The sequence below is a fragment of the Pinus tabuliformis genome, chromosome 2_2 (assembly GCF_031772625.1).
Source record: "Pinus tabuliformis cultivar Carrire ecotype Pingquan chromosome 2_2, CPIR1, whole genome shotgun sequence".
Taxonomy (NCBI): Eukaryota; Viridiplantae; Streptophyta; class Pinopsida; order Pinales; family Pinaceae; genus Pinus; species Pinus tabuliformis.
In genome coordinates, this window is record NC_142300.1 from 901,724,971 (window position 1) to 901,742,467 (window position 17,497).

At 37.4% G+C, this 17,497-nt stretch overlaps 2 pseudogenes; both read right to left on the reverse strand.

Annotated features, from left to right (window-relative positions):
* Positions 1-9,718: 9,718 nt before the first annotated feature.
* On the reverse strand, positions 9,719-11,365 carry LOC149195921 (pyrophosphate-energized vacuolar membrane proton pump 1 pseudogene; annotated as a pseudogene).
* Positions 11,366-15,351: 3,986 nt separating this feature from the next.
* LOC149195922 (pyrophosphate-energized vacuolar membrane proton pump 1 pseudogene) lies at positions 15,352-16,999 on the reverse strand (annotated as a pseudogene).
* Positions 17,000-17,497: the final 498 nt, after the last annotated feature.

Here is a 17,497-nt window from a genome sequence, read left to right on the forward strand (position 1 = left end):
GGGCTTCAGCTCAATTGAAATAGCCAACAAAACCACAATAAAAGGGACAACATGAAGCAGTTCAACATCTGTCCCTATCTTCATGCAAGAAGCTATTTTTATTCCTTAGATTAAGTCTCAATTTGTTTCGATATATTTTGTAAATATTTTTGTATATATACTTCGTATTTCAAAGTATGGTGTGTGGATTCTTAACTTTCAATAGAATTTTGTTCAAAGACTGTAAAAGTTTTTGTACCACTGATTGGGCCAACATGCTGGATTGATGAATAAAGATCAAATATTTCAAGGGATTCATGTGTAAAGCAGAGTACAAATGAGTAATTTTCTTGTGTTGTTTTGTCTCCCTTAAAGTTGTTTCATAATCTTAAATGTTTCAGAATTCTAAATGTTTAACTTGAATATTATTTCAGAATTTTCTTGATTGAACTCTGTCTTACTGTTATACATTCTTAATGTTTTCTCTTAAAATATCTTAGCTAGGGAATTCTTAACTACTCCTTAGCTTCTGCAGTTTCTCCTCTCATCTATAGTAAAGGATTCCTAAGTGCCCTGTACTCATGATTCACTGTTGTTCACCATCTTAGCCTTGGTTTGATGATTCTTGATTTCCCTCTCACCTCCGTTAAGACTCATCTCACCATTTAGTCCAAGGATTCGTACTTCACTCTGCTATCTTGCCCCTTGAACATTCCCTTTAGTGATTTAACTCTAGCTTTTCTGCCCCTTATTTGACTCCATTGCCCAATGGCCTAAAGGCATCAACCTATTAGCCTGCTTTAAGGATTCCACCACCAGATCTTCATACAAATCAAAAACCCCCCTGAACTCTAGAACTAGCCTAATATCTAAGCAAACATAGCTAAATTACATAGAGAAAGCCCTCTTTGAGCCATAGGTTGGCTAGAGCCTATGCTTAAAAGTTGGTTTGTGGTTACCTCGAAGCCTTCCCTTCTTCCAAAAGTTCTAAGGAAAGGTTTTGAGTGATAACAGGTCCCATGTCCATAAGATAAGATAAATTATTCCAAAAGGTAACTCCAAAGAATAATGTCAGAAGGATCTTAAAGCCATTCTCAGAGAGATTTGATAGAGTTTAGGGAAAGACAAAAACGACCAAGTAAATCATAGTGTCAAATCAACTTTACTAACAAAGGCATGGCCTGCTGCCAGCAGACGTCTATATCCTCGAGAGGGATGCCTTTTAACCCCATGAAATGGTTGTGTCCCATCTATTAGATATATATTCAAATTCGATTGAAATCATTTACATTTGTTTAGAAATTAATTTGAAGGTCATTGTCCTGGCTTGGTAACCATCTAACGATAGTACCATTCACAAGAACTAACAAGAATGAGCAAGTTGGCTCGTGATGAGACCTCTTGTCTTCCAACTTTTCAAATGAAATCCATTACCCTGGCTTAGTGACTAGTAGCTGTAATTTCATTCTCATTAGGACCCATGATCATGGCAGTTCAACTCGTAATGAGACCTCCCATCCCTAAATTAATATGTTTATGAAAAAAATAACTTTGATTATGATTAACCTTAGATAGTTTACTTAATATGTGGGGAGGAAAATCTTCTCCTTAAGAGCACATGATGGCGTGAAGAGTATTTAATTACTAATCTTTACTGGTTGGTCCTTCTACCCTAAAGATTCATTTTATAGAAAACATATTAGCTAATGACTAAAATATTCCCTAGGTTGATCATGTTAGGGTTCTCATGAGAGCTTGTTATGGTTTTATAGGAGTGGTCCACCATAGGAGGATTTTCATCAATACCTTCGAAGAGAAACTTGAAAAGGTTTCTTGGATGACAGTTTGTTAGAATGAATAGGATAGAAGTAGCTTTTTACTCTTATGAATGGAAAGTATTAAAAATAACTATAACAATACCCATAGCTTACCCAATGAATAATATCAGTCAATAATGAAAGTCACTATATAAAATATGAGGTACTAAGAGTGAATTTCTTCTAAAAAATTCTTACCACAAGAGTGCTTAAGGATATAAATTTCAATAGTTGTGCCTTAGGAATTGTAGTTTCAAGAGTGTTGTTGTAAATTTTTTATTTCAAATGACATTTTTATTCATTGCTCTTATAATTCCCTACCCTAATTTAGAGAGACGACGATCTCCTTCAAGTGTAGGAGTACTTCCAATGTAGCCATGTGCATAACAGAATGGTAAATATACTCACACTCAGTTTTAAAGAATAAAATTGAAGACATGTCAGAGTATGAGCAACCAGTTGCTTTAATTGATATGTTTCAAAGGGTTGTTGAATGATATGGGAATAAGGTGTGTTGATGACTGCGTGAAACCAGGACTCAATGGGATCCACATATTTATGATTCTCTAACTAAAACAAATCTTCCACAACTTGAGGATAACTCTCTTGGAGGTATGAAGGATATGGTGAAAGACAAAACAAAAATCTGTCAAGTTCAGGCTCAAATATCTTCTTTTCAAATTCACAAGAATAGTTCAGGGAAATTCTAAGGTTTTGAGCTCCCACAACAGTTTCAAAACATGTTCCAAATATAGATTGGTCCTCTAATTTTCTTAGATCTTCTTGAGGTGAATTTTCTGTAGTGATAGCGATGTTTCCAAGCTCACCCCTTCCCCCAAACTCGAAGATTTATCATTACACTCAGTAGAGGAGTCAATGGGAAGAATAGGTGTTTCAAATTGTTGTACAACCTGCTAGTTTATATTAGAGTTTGGGCTATGGTTTAGGTTAGAGTTTGGGTTAAGTTTTGGACTAGGGTTAGGTCTAGGGTTTTGATTAGGGTATGGATTAAGATTAGGATTAGGTCTAGGATTTAGATTACAGTATGGATTAGGATTAGGTCTAGGGTTTGGAATAGGGCTAGGGTATGGATTAGGATAAGGGATAGGATGTGGATTAGGGCTAGGGTATGGATCAGGGTAAGGTTGTGAAGGTATATGGGACCATGGAGGAGGATGAATTGGTAGTGTTTTGAATGGAAATTATGGTTGTTGTTGTTGATTTTGCATGAAATATTGCCCTAAGGAAGGGGCTCCAAACCATTCTTGAGGCCATGGGGATATTTGATTTGAGGATGAGGTCCAGGGAGAGGGCCATTATGGCCACGATGTAGGTATTCAGTTGGAGGAGGATCAAAAGTTTTCCATGGAATTCTAGGATTATAAATCTGTTGTGGAACTTTCTCAAGATAATAAGAATTATTCCACGTATTAAATGGTGATGGGTTTTGAGTTATACCTAGCAGTGGATTCAATTCCTTACTTGATTTCCTGAGTAACTTTAGTAATATTAGCAGTGATGGGAAATGTTTTGTTGCATGAGTCTCTTCACAAATTATGCAAACCTTTAGGCTACTAAGTGGACACTTTCCAAGGAAGTGTTTCTTTCTACAGCTAGCGCAAAAGATCAGCAGTGGTTCTTCATCCTTTTTCTGTTCTTCTTGCAATTCATCCAACGTTGAAATCAAATATTTAATAATATTGATTTTATGTTCAAGCAAAATATTAAATTATGCAATTGTGAGTTCTTCATTGGATGCTTTGTATATCTCTGCAGCAACATCAAAAGTCCTCATTGGAATATTCTTCAAATTACCATTTTCCTGTTCTCAACAAGCCAGCTGGGATATTCTATCAGCAAATGGGTAGTGTATATATATAGGGGGGTTCTTACAACACCCGAGAAATGAAAAACCTTCAAATAACCAAGATATTCATGAGAGAAATAAATTAAAAAAAAACAAAAAATTGCAAGAGAAACTCAGGGAAAAGAAAACCAAACTACAGTAGGTTACCAAGGTAAATCCCCTAAGCGCCTCCCTGACAATGGCACCAAAATGTTGGGTGTAATATAGGGCATATTAATGGACCAAAATTTAATTATAAATATGGGATTTCATGATCTTCGAGGCGCAACACTAGAAATGCCAGAGAGAGGCACAACAACCTATAAATCAAATTCTAGTCTAACTTTCACATCAATCTCAACAAATAAAATTGAATCTTGCACTTCAAAGGAAACTTCAGAAAGAATAAATGCCAATCTTGATAGTTGAAAACAAATCGCAATCTAACAAAAGACAAACCTACACTATTAGCAATTGCAAAAGGAAATCCTAATTATTGGAAGACATAAGGTAAATCCTAACTACAGTTTAATTGGAAACCAAGCAATGTCTAAACAACATTAAAAAGGAAGATTGTAAATGTTGAAATAAATTCAAGATAAATTCACACCAATGTAAAGCATGAATTTAATTTGTACTAATTCTATCTAGTTTTCCGAGTCCGTGTAATAAAATCCTTCAAGAAATTATGATATTATTTACTAAAAGCATCATTAATCATTATTAAATACGTTCACTATGTAAGCATATTGTGTAGACAAGATCAAAACAGAAAAAAACTCCCACTCTCTTTGAATAAAGAAATGTCTTGCAAATGATATTGTGGAAGAAAATATCTGCTTGTGGGAATAAAGGAAGAAAGAAAATCACTACTAGAACCATGACCTTCCAACCTTAAGTGTGATATAGTTTTCATCCATCAATAAATTCTCTCAACCATGATTATAAATGATCAATAATAGAAAATGAGACATATGTCCATAATGTACAAATGAGTATGCATTGAATAATTAAGTATGCAACTCTAGAGTTGTTTAGAATTTAATTTATTCGTCTATCAATTCTCAATCATTACATATTTACTCCATATCACAATCATTCGGATTAAAGTGAAATCGAAAGATAGGAATAAGTCTTGTATTTCTGGAATACGAGGTCACAAGTTCCCATCAGATCTAAACCAATTTGGGAAGGCCAAGAGATTAATATTACACAATCAAAACTAGTAGAGGAAAAATGTCACAAAACAAAGCATTTGGAATTTGAACAACTTTGATATATAGCAATCGCATACCCTGTTTACCATCATGCAATTAAGAAATAGACATATCAGTGTTTAGCAAAAGGTTCATATCATGAAGGTGTGAAATTAAGATCAAGTAATAGAGTCTCAAGAAAAAAAATTGTCTACCAGCATAATCAACACAATTCGTGGAAGGAAATATACACTAATTTGAAATAAATGACATGTAATCAATAAATAATTTGCTATAGAAATTCGTTATGTTCACAAAATCAATCTTCCCCAGCATTACTTTCAAAGCATGAGAATGATCAAAAAATACTGATAAGAAAAACATTTTGAAAAGAAAATCTCTTGATCTAGTCATACGCACACCGTTTTCATAGTAAATGATAGATTAAATGCACTCACTCAGAAAACCACAATTTTACCCTAATATTAAACAACTTAGAGTGATGTCAAGCTAGATTGGCGAACAACCCATCTAGCTCGCACCTTCTGTCAATGATATGGTTCACACAGAGATTATAAACATGAAATGTTCAACAAAGTTAAACATAGCCTGACATTAAGTGGTTTGATTAATATTGAAGGTGCAGTCTTTACATGGTGCAGGAAAATATCAAACTCTAGAAAACAGAGGGAGCATTCTACATATTGACTATCCTCACGTAATGTTACATTGGGACCATCTCCTCTCCCCTAGGCTCAAGACCATATTTCAGTTTATATAGATATTTAGATTACAAATCGGTCTATTAACAAGTCAATCAATACAGAAGGAACAAATTACAAATTTTAACAGTTTTCCATGGATAAAAGTTAGATCTAGTTCCAGTGCAACTAAATTTCAAATAGAGGCGCTAAATCTGGTACATGAGGGACTATTTTGGTAAATGGATCCTTTTTTATCGGTCTACGATTGGTGGTCAAAACTAAGTGCAATGTTAGCCAACAAGCGTTTCCCAAAATATCCTCAAACTGATATTCAAACTGCGAGGTAAGTAATTTCTTCCAATTTTGAATAATTGCACATTCTTTGACTCTGGTGCAGGAATGTGAGTGCAGGAAATTGATGTGTGGTACAGGAACCAGGCAGTTTTATAATAAACTTGTGCAAGAATCTTCATGAGAGCAAGAATCCAAATTGGTATAGGAATCTAATGCATAGTATAAGGAGGTGAGTGCAAGATTAAGGCCTGTTGGCATATGTATAAAAAGGTAATAAACTAATTTTAAACCTGCAAACACATGAAATATTATTAATGATTATTTTAATGTTTAAATATTTTTAAAATAAGGGAATTCTGGAAAATAGTAAATACTTACTTTATTGTCTCTAATAATTCACAAAAACATGACAATAACCATTCAAAATAAACAAAAGAATGAGGGATTTCCAAGTAAAAGGTGATATAAAGCAAGACAAGAAAGAGGCCTAACAGGGGTACAATGCATAAGAGTACACCACAAAATTTAGGAATATGGAAATAAAGTTGGGAATCTCTCCCAAGAACTTATATGTATTCCTCAAGTATCTAAGGGTTCTACACATTTGCGAAAGAAAGTGATGATTTTCAAACCAAGAATGATGGACGAGGTTCGTTTCAAGGCAAAATATATGGAAAGCATAAACCAAAAGAAATGACAATCAAGTGGTTCAAAGTAGAAGGAACATTTCGAAGATTCAAAATAGATGAAGAAGAAGTAGAAAGGGCCAAAGGATAAAAATATGATAGCCACAAAAAAGCAGTGAAAAAATCCTAGCAACCACTACAACATTGATTTTCACATAGATGAGAAGTGTTGGAAAGTACATCCTGACCTCAAATCAAAGAAATATAAGAAGGATACAAAGAAAATTATCATAGCCATAAATTCTTGTAATCAAATTGAAAGTAGTTTTGACATGGATGAGAATATTATTTACACATCAATGCATAAATGGGCGAATTTGAGTAGCCGACATCAATAAGAAGAGAAATAGATGACCAAACTCTTCTACGTAAATATACAAGCCGAGAAGATAAATATTTATGCTCTTTTCAACTCAAGATCATAATTAAATCCTAGTGTAGCATATCTTCTCAACCAACTTGGATTGGAGGTCCATGATCATCCTAACGCATATCCATTGAAATGGGTTGACAATGAGTGAAATATAATGGTGACCAAACAGTGTAAAAGAAAATTTCTTATATGTTTTTATTATATTGATGAAGGAGGATTCAATGCAATGCCACTTGGTGTATGTGGAGTCATGTTTTGGATTCCCTACATGCATGGGGGCTACACTGGGGGAGGAATACCATACCACATGCATTCATATTGGGGGATATATATTGAGGAAAAAATGACACAATATATTGAGAATATAAAAGGGGGTAACATGTTTTTATATTGGCATATATAAAAAATGGAGCTCAAAGTTAATGAAAAAAAATGGTTACCTACAATATCTAGTGAAATTTTTTGTTTTTTAAATTGGGAAGGTGTATTGGGTTCGTATTGGTAGGGTGTTAAATAATGTGATTTTTAGTGGTAGTTTCCGACATGTAGTCAAATTAAGGATATTGTTTAGTATTCCACGAATTCATGTGATATGTCAAAGGTTCATTATGTTATCACAAAATCAGGCACTGAAGGCTGCCAATCAGCAAGATTCTATGTAACTATTTCAAACCAGGCTTTGGACTAAGGCTTAGCCTCCTTAGTCTGAGAGGGCTCTCTCACAGATTATGAATATTGACTAATGACAAGAAAAGATGGCTAACTCTTATAAGACACATGAAAAATAAGCTGGCTGGACAACATTGGATTGATTCCCATTGGGCTTATGGAGTCTCTCATATCTCAGCAAACAAAAACACTATCTTTTCATAGAAATCAGGGCACTTTACATCTAAATGTTCAAACATAACTTTGAAACCACAGTTTGCCAAGGCATACAGGAAGTCAGAGCATGATTCATGAGTTCTGAGTGATTATGCTTTAACACAACTGAAAAAGAAACTTAAAGAAAGAATACCATCACACATTTGAACAAGAAGATCCATTGTGAATCCTGAGAAGAAAACACAGTCATTTGCATTACTGAAATTTGTTTTTACATAAACCAAAAACAGTCTTCTCCAAAACATCCATCCCCCATTACATCAAAGTTTCATCTATATATAGAGAAACACTCTTAACTAATTTGAACTTCCTCCTCCAGCATGAGGGGAGCTCGATGACTGCTACTAATTACCCCTATCTACCATCTAACTAACTTATTAAATACATTAAGTGTTGAGCTGTAATTACAAAGAGTCCTAATTAAGCTAAAACTCTAATTCCATTCTCCTCGTAACATGATTATTTTCTTGATCTTTGACAGCTGTCTCCTTTCAGTTTTGGCCGAGATAGCTGAGATAAGGATGCAATGAACAAGCTAGCTTTGGATCCTGAATGCGCTGATGGTTCATTAATCATAAAGATAAAATCCCTGTTTTTCCGGTCCTTGTCTCCCACCACTCTTCGAAAATGTAGCAGCATGTCCCCAGCTCTTTATTACCCCAAAAATGATGAGCATCACCATATTTTAGATGTGTTGGAGGCTTCGTTTATGGGCAGGTGTACAAGCCAAAACAATACTCCTCGTATGTACCTCTTTTCAAACCCTAATAACCGAAAATAAAGTGCCTTTATGATGAAAACTTTAACTCGAGACAAAAACACTTCACTTTATAAAAAAGGCACACCTATCATCATTTGAATGGCTTATGCTGGCTTCATGTGGTCTCCTTAATGTTCCTTAGTTGTTTCCTTTGGCAAATTCTTGATTCTCCCATCAAACTGTTTGTCTTCATTCAAAAACAACTCCTACAGCAGTTTCGTAGCGCGCTACGAAACTGCTGTGTAATTTTCAAAAAACACAGTCTTTCTTTCATTCAAACCGAACTCCTAATTGTTTGCATTGAAGCAGATACGTTTTCAGTGTGATTCTCACTAATGCAAGTAACAACAATGAGCCTGACATCTTTGTCTTTGTGCCTTAGAAAACAAGCGATCAACATGCAAAAGATCGTATGTTCTGGGGTAAGTACTGAATGACTTACATCAGTCATGATATATACCAAACAGACCACGCTCATAGGTAACTGTAAACGTGTTTGGAGTATCAATTGGCACAACATTCATAACCCAAACTGGTTGTGGTACTAGAACCGTTGCAAATCCTCCATAAACTGCTTTCATGTCCATAACATTCCGAACAACAGATCAATCAACTCCCATTCCCACAAGGTATGACTTGCTTACAACCCCTTTCCAATGCTCTGTATCTGAGATGAAAGAATCATGCACCACCTCGAAAGATATTTATCTGATCTGGTTTCCTTGAATCGAATTCATTTAATATTTGGCAAAAGACAAAGGCATTTTTTTTTTAAATTACAGTGTTTCTCACTTTGGTTGCATGGGATGTCTTATCATTTACAGTGAGTTAAAACTAACTGAATTGCTGAATGTTTGCATAAACTGAACGATCCCACCATACTACCTTCAATGATAGCATACCATTCTGTGGCTTAGTCTGGCATCTTAAATCCTTTGCGCAGAACTTCACACAAAATATGCAGAGGTTTTATTAAGCTCAATTCAACTCTGTGCTAGTGATACAAACATAACCCATGACTGATATTTGACCAGAGTTCACCATTGCATCTCCTCAATAAGACAAGCATAAACTGCGGGTATCCAGGGATTAGTCCTCGGCCTGCATTTAATAAGATATATCTGTTGAGAGCTGGATCCGTCGACATCACCGTCAGACATCCTCAATAAGACCTTTAATCACCAAAGAACGTTTAGAGGTGGCCCCGATGTATCTTTTAATGGGTCCCCGGTGTCACCAATAACGGCAGCCTTGTGGAAATCAGATCCTTTAGGTCCAAGATCCCTCGCAGCTTTTTATGCCCCTTCCTCTATGTATTTCTTGGCATTGTCTCAAGCACCGCCCGTATTGGAAGCTGATATTGCAAACTGTACATCGGAGACAGAGTCTCAATTCCAAACAGAGTACCAAAATGAGGAGTGTGAGCATTACAAGGGCACCGGGAGGAATCATTTCTTTAAGTGAGGCATCTGTTGATCTCTTCAATCATTATTAATGCTGCTTTTCTTACACTTTTCATTGTCACAGTTGAAAACCAGTAAAGCAACCTGGCCCCAACGAGTAAACCAATGAACACTTTGTGTGTAAGGACGTCAACTGTTGAAATTTCGACCCGGCTTACAAATGCACCAAACAATGCAAGAGACACCAATGCAGCTGAGCCAATGGCAAAACCCTTGCCTATTGCAACAGTAATATTTCCTGCTGCGTCTAGAGCATCAGTCCTTTCACGAATCTTATGGCTAAAACCGACCATCTCAGCGATACCACCAGCATTGTCACTAATAGGACCATAAGCATCTATAGCAAGTCCAGTCGCAATGGTACTGAGCATTCCAAAAGCAGCAACTGCAATTCCATACATCGCAGCCAGACTGAAACTCACGAATATGGCTGCTGTAATAGCAAGATAGGAATAATTACAGAGTTGTATCCCAAAGGCAACCCAAATATGGCATTTGTTGCAGCGACTAGCCCACTTCCTGGACGCGAGTATAGACATTGCTTGTGTAATACTCAGTAATGTAACCAATCACAAGTCCAGCCCATAATCCAATGGCAACACAGGAAAATAGATGTCAGTTCTTCATTACTTTCACTGAACCAAAATTGTAGATGGAGAAGGTTGATGGTAATCCAACAGCGCTGACCACACCAATGTCTCATAAGCACAGTAAAGATTATCAGCTGTCTCCTCAGAGTAGGTTCAATATCTTTAACAGCCTTGATCTCGAATAAGTCCGTAGCAAGCAGTGTTGTAATCAAGCAGATCACAATACCCATTGAACTGATAAATAGGGAGAAACACATGGCCGTAGAATCATAATCAATGCCAAATGATGAGATGGATATCACCACAAGAACAGTACAGGGAGGCTTCAGCATAAGATCCAAACAAATCTGAGCCCATGCCAGCTATGTCTCCAACATTATCACCAACATTATCAGCTATAGTGTAAATTCCTCCACCAACTCTTCCAAAAGAGCCATTGAAGACCCGCCAAGACCATAACCAGTGATAGCCTCAAAAAGGCCCTCATTTCCATAATAGAGCTTGAAAACATTAATGGAAAGGTACAGGACGAGTGCTAACTGCCTTACTTGAGTTTGAATGGAAAACTCTGATATATGTTGAACCTAAACTCAGATATGTTATTGAAATAGTCCTAGAGATAAGAGTCTCTTGGAAGTACCACTTATTTCTTCAAACCTGGTTGAAACCTTGTAGTTAATGCAATGCTTGCAGAAGCAAAACCACTGAGCACCAATAGGACTGTAACTTTCACTGCTGGTATGCTTAGTACAGGTGCATAGATATTCTCCATGTACTGCACCAAAAGGTCAGGTTTTTGGTGCCTCCTTCAGCAGTGAACCGAGCAATCTCGTTCCTTCATTGAATAACAGCTACCATGGGACAAACAACAAGGGTGCCTTTAACCTGAGGTAGTACCTTGCAATCACTAAAACTGTCACTACCAAGACATGATCCATGAGGAGAAGATGCAAGCTTTGAGGATGCCATTGTTCCCCATGATTGTCTGGTGGTGTTGATCCGAAGAAAAACCCAACAGAATTACTAAGTGGACTTTCTGATATGGTGCTTTGTCGGTTGCGAAATATTGGCTATGGATTAGGACAAATCCCCAGTTTCGTAGCGCGCTACGAAACCACCTAAACATGTAGCGCTGTGAAACTGCTAAAGGGATCTATGCACTGCGGAAACACCTTGTCCTTAAGCTAGTCTGAACAATTTTGGCAAATTTTTAGTGATAACAGTGGCTCCACTTGGGATAGTGTGCCCTTGTGGTACACTAAGAACTCGCAGGTCCAGTGCCTTATCCATTTATGACAAAGAGAAATTTGCTTGACAAACATCCCTTTCCAGCTTCTTGGGCCTTCACCTTGGGCTTAAGCTTGATTATCACTGTAGGAGAAAGAAAACTACATCTACTAAAAAAAAAATGCTCAGTCGACCTTGAGCTTATTTGCATTTACCTACCTACCTACCCTAACAATTTCAACTTCTTTCTGCTCAATCAATATGAAATTTCCAATGTAGCCAATCCTCTGTTTTATCTGATATTTGAGTTTTTTGACTGCATCGGAGTTCAGAGCCACAATGATATTGTGATGACCTCTGCCACTGAAATTGCCTCCGATCTTCATAGAAAAACTGAAAAACTTGAGAGTAAAATTCTTCCATGTAGTCAGCTACAGGATCATAGAATACCTGATCAGCTTGATGATTCTTGTAACTTTCAGGTTGTGCGAACTGATCTTCAACAACAGTATACAGTTCCTCAATCGTGAAAGAGAAAGGAACCAGCATTGTCTCCTTGCGTTCTGCCATAGAAAAATTCTGAAAATAATGATCATGATTATGAAAACTATATGCCTGAATTTGACCTTCTACACCTTCAATTTCTTTCTCAATGTCCTCAGCAACTTCATCCAAAAATCTCATCTTATCCTCTGCCTTGCAGTCAAAGGATTTTAGATATGAGGACAAAGACAAAGGAAAATTTTCATTTGTGTCTCCATTACTATGATCATTATTCCATTGTTTGAAACCTTGAACTGAAGGAGAGTTTGCCACCACCTCTGACCTATCTATCCATTCCTCCAAAAACATAAGCCATAAGTCTTGAAATGACTTAACGGATTTGATAAAAAAACTTTCAATCCATTGTTTACATTTCCCTTGAAGTGAATCATAGAATAACATAATGCAAACATCCTCATGTTTAACTCTAAGAAGCTGTGAAAATTCACAAAAATCTGATATATGATTCAAAGTTAAACTCAAATCTTCTCCGTTGAATTTTGGACCATTCCTTAGAAAATATGCATCCTTGGGAAAATGATTTGGGAAACCATGAATTCCTGAAAAATCTATGCATGCATACCTTGAAATAAGAATGGTAGCATCTGGGTCCTTCATAACTCCAGTGGAATCACCATGAACCTATGAATTTCGAATTGTTCAACAATGGAGTCGCCAAGGTAGTTTTGCAGCCTCAAAAACCTTCTGAGCTCCTGCTACCTTCAGAAGTTCAGCTTCATGATTTCGGGAAAGAATAATCTTTAGGCTCCTGGCAGACGCACCAAAATGTTATCACAAAATCAGGCACTGAAGGCTGCCAATCAGCAAGATTCTATGTAACTATTTCAAACCAGGCTTTGGACTAAGGCTTAGCCTCCTTAGTTTGAGAGGGCTCTCTCACAGATTATGAATATTGACTAATGACAAGAAAAGATGGCTAACTCTTATAAGACACATGAAAAATAAGCTGGCTGGACAACATTGGATTGATTCCCATTGGGCTTATGGAGTCTCTCATATCTCAGCAAACAAAAACACTATCTTTTCATAGAAATCAGGGCACTTTACATCTAAATGTTCAAACATAACTTTGAAACCACAGTTTGCCAAGGCATACAGGAAGTCAGAGCATGATTCATGAGTTCTGAGTGATTATGCTTTAACACAACTGAAAAAGAAACTTAAAGAAAGAATACCATCACACATTTGAACAAGAAGATCCATTGTGAATCCTGAGAAGAAAACACAGTCATTTGCATTACTGAAATTTGTTTTTACATAAACCAAAAACAGTCTTCTCCAAAACATCCAACCCCCCTTACATAAAGTTTCATCTATATATAGAGAAACACTCTTAACTAATTTGGACTTCCTCCTCCAGCATGAGGGGAGCTCGATGACTACTACTAATTACCCCTATCTACCATCTAACTAACTTACATTAAGTGTTGAGCTGTAATTACAAAGAGTCCTAATTAAGCTAAAACTCTAATTCCATTCTCCTCATAACATGATTATTTTCTTGATATTTGACAGTTGTCTCCTTTCAGTTTTGGCCGAGATAGCTGAGATAAGGATGCAATGAACAAGCTAGCTTTGGATTCTGAATGCGCTGATGGTTCATTAATCATAAAGATAAAATCCCTGTTTTTCCGGTCCTTGTCTCCCAGCACTCTTTGAAAATGTAGCAGCATGTCCCCAGCTCTTTATTACCCCAAAAATGATGAGCATCACCATATTTTAGATGTGTTGGAGGCTTCGTTTATGGGCAGGTGTACAAGCCAAAACAATACTCCTCGTATGTACCTCTTTTCAAACCCTAATAACCGAAAATAAAGTGCCTTTATGATGAAAACTTTAACTCGAGACAAAAACACTTCACTTTATAAAAAAGGCACACCTGTCATCATTTGAATGGCTTATGTTGGCTTCATGTGGTCTCCTTAATGTTCCTTAGGTGTTTCCTTTGGCAAATTCTTGATTCTCCCATCAAACTGTTTGTCTTCATTCAAAAACAACTCCTACAGCAGTTTCGTAGCGCGCTACGAAACTGTTGTGTAATTTTCAAAAAACACAGTCTTTCTTTCATTCAAACCGAACTCCTAATTGTTTGCATTGAAGCAGATACGTTTTCAGTGTGATTCTCACTAATGCAAGTAACAACAATGAGCCTGACATCTTTGTCTTTGTGCCTTAGAAAACAAGCGATCAGCATGCAAAAGATCGTATGTTCTGGGGTAAGTACTGAATGACTTACATCAGTCATGATATATACCAAACAGACCACGCTCATAGGTAACTGTAAACGTGTTTGGAGTACCAATTGGCACAACATTCATAACCCAAACTGGCTGTGGTACTAGAACCGCTGCAAATCCTCCATAAACTGCTTTCATGTCCATAACATTCCGAACAACAGATCAATCAACTCCCATTCCCACAAGGTATGACTTGCTTACAACCCCTTTCCAATGCTCTGTATCTGAGAAGAAAGAATCATGCACCACCTCGAAAGATATTTATCTAATCCGGTTTCCTTGAATCGAATTCATTTAATATTTGGCAAAAGACAAAGGCATTTAAAAATGACAGTGTTTCTCACTTTGGTTGCATGGGCTGTCTTATCATTTACAGTGAGTTAAAAATGAATGAATTGTTGAATGTTTGCATAAACTGAACGATCCCACCATACTACCTTCAATGATAGCATACCGTTCTGTGGCTTAGTCTGGCATCTTAAATCCTTTGCGCAGAACTTCACACAAAATATGCAGAGGTTTTATTAAGCTCAATTCAACTCTGTGCTAGTGATACGAACATAACCCATGACTGATATTTGACCAGAGTTCACCATTGCATCTCCTCAATAAGTCAAGCATAAACTGCGGGTATCCCGGGATTAGTCCTCGGCCTTCATTCAATAAGATATATCTGTTGAGAGCTGGATCCGTCGACATCACCGTCAGGCATCCTCAATAAGACCTTTAATCACCAAAGAATGTTTAGAGGTGGCCCCGATGTATCTTTTAATGGGTCCCCGGTGTCACCAATAACGGCAGCCTTGTGGCAATCAGATCCTTTAGGTCCAAGATCCCTCGCAGCTTTTTATGCCCCTGCCTCTATGTATTTCTTGGCATTGTCTCAAGCACCGCCCGTATTGGAAGCTGATATTGCAAACTGTACACCGGAGACAGAGTCTCAATTCCAAACAAAGTACCAAAAATGAAGAGTGTGAGCATTACAAGGGCACCGGGAGGAATCATTTCTTTAAGTGAGGCATCTGTTGATCTCTTCAATCATTATTAATGTTGCTTTTCTTACACTTTTCATTGTCACAGTTGAAAACCAGTAAAGCAACCTGGCCCCAACGAGTAAACCAATGAACACTTTGTGTGTAAGGACGTCAACTGTTGAAATTTCGACCCGGCTTACAAATGCACCAAACAATGCAAGAAACACCAATGCAGCTGAGCCAATGGCAAAACCCTTGCCTATTGCAACAGTAATATTTCTTGTTGCGTCTAGAGAATCAATCCTTTCACGAATCTTATGGCTAAAACCGACCATCTCAGCGATACCACCAGCATTGTCACTAATAGGACCATAAGCATCTATAGCAAGTCCAGTCGTAATGGTACTGAGCATTCCAAAAGCAGAAACTGCAATTCCATACATCGCAGCCAGACTGAAACTCACGAATATGGCTGCTGTAATAGCAAGATAGGAATAATTACAGAGTTGTATCCCAAAGGCAGCCCAAATATGACATTTGTTGCAGCGACTAGGCCACTTCCTGGACGGGACTATAGACATTGCTTGTGTAATACTCAGTAATGTAACCAATCACAAGTCCAGCCCATAATCCAATGGCAACACAGAAAAATAGATGCCAGTTCTTCACTACTTTCACTGAACCAAAATTGTAGATGGAGAAGGTTGATGGTAATCCAACAGCGCTGACCACACCAATGTCTCATAAGCACAGTAAAGATTATCAGCTGTCTCCTCAGAGTAGGTTCAATATCTTTAACAGCCTTGATCTCGAATAAGTCCGTAGCAAGCAGTGTTGTAATCAAGCAGATCACAATACCCATTGAACTGATAAATAGGGAGAAACACATGGCCGTAGAATCATAATCAATGCCAAATGATGAGATGGATATCACCACAAGAACAGTACAGGGAGGCTTCAGCATAAGATCCAAACAAATCTGAGCCCATGCCAGCTATGTCTCCAACATTATCACCAACATTATCAGCTATAGTGTAAATTCCTCCACCAACTCTTCCAAAAGAGCCATTGAAGACCCGCCAAGACCATAACCAGTGATGGCCTCAAAAAGGCCCTCATTTCCATAATAGAGCTTGAAAACATTAATGGAAAGGTACAGGACGAGTGCTAACTGCCTTACTTGAGTTTGAATGGAAAACTCTGATATATGTTGAACCTAAACTCAGATATGTTATTGAAATAGTCCTGGAGATAAGAGTCTCTTGGAAGTACCACTTATTTCTTCAAACCTGGTTGAAACCTTGTAGTTAATGCAATGCTTGCAGAAGCAAAACCATTGAACACCAATAGGACTGTAACTTTCTCTGCTGGTATTCTTAGTACAGGTGCATAGATATTCTCCATGTACTGCACCAAAAGGTCAGGTTTTTGGTGCCTCCTTCAGCAGTGAACCGAGCAATCTCGTTCCTTTATTGAATAACAACTACCATGGGACAAACAACAAGGGTGCCTCTAACCTGAGGTAGTACCTTGCAATCACTAAAACTGTCACTACCAAGACATGATTCATGAGGAGAAGATGCAAGCATTTGAGGATGCCATTGTTCCCCATGATTGTCTGGTGGTGTTGATCCGAAGAAAAAGCCAACATAATTACTAAGTGGACTTTCTGATATGGTGCTTTGTCGGTTGCGAAATATTGGCTATGGATTAGGACAAATCCCCAGTTTCGTAGCGCGCTACGAAACCACCTAAACATGTAGCGCTGCGAAACTACTAAAGGGATCTATGCACTGCGGAAACACCTTGTCCTTAAGCTAGTCTGAACAATTTTGGCAAATTTTTAGTGATAACACATTAGGTGAAGACCTTGTTCATACATGTATATGAGGGATGCAATGT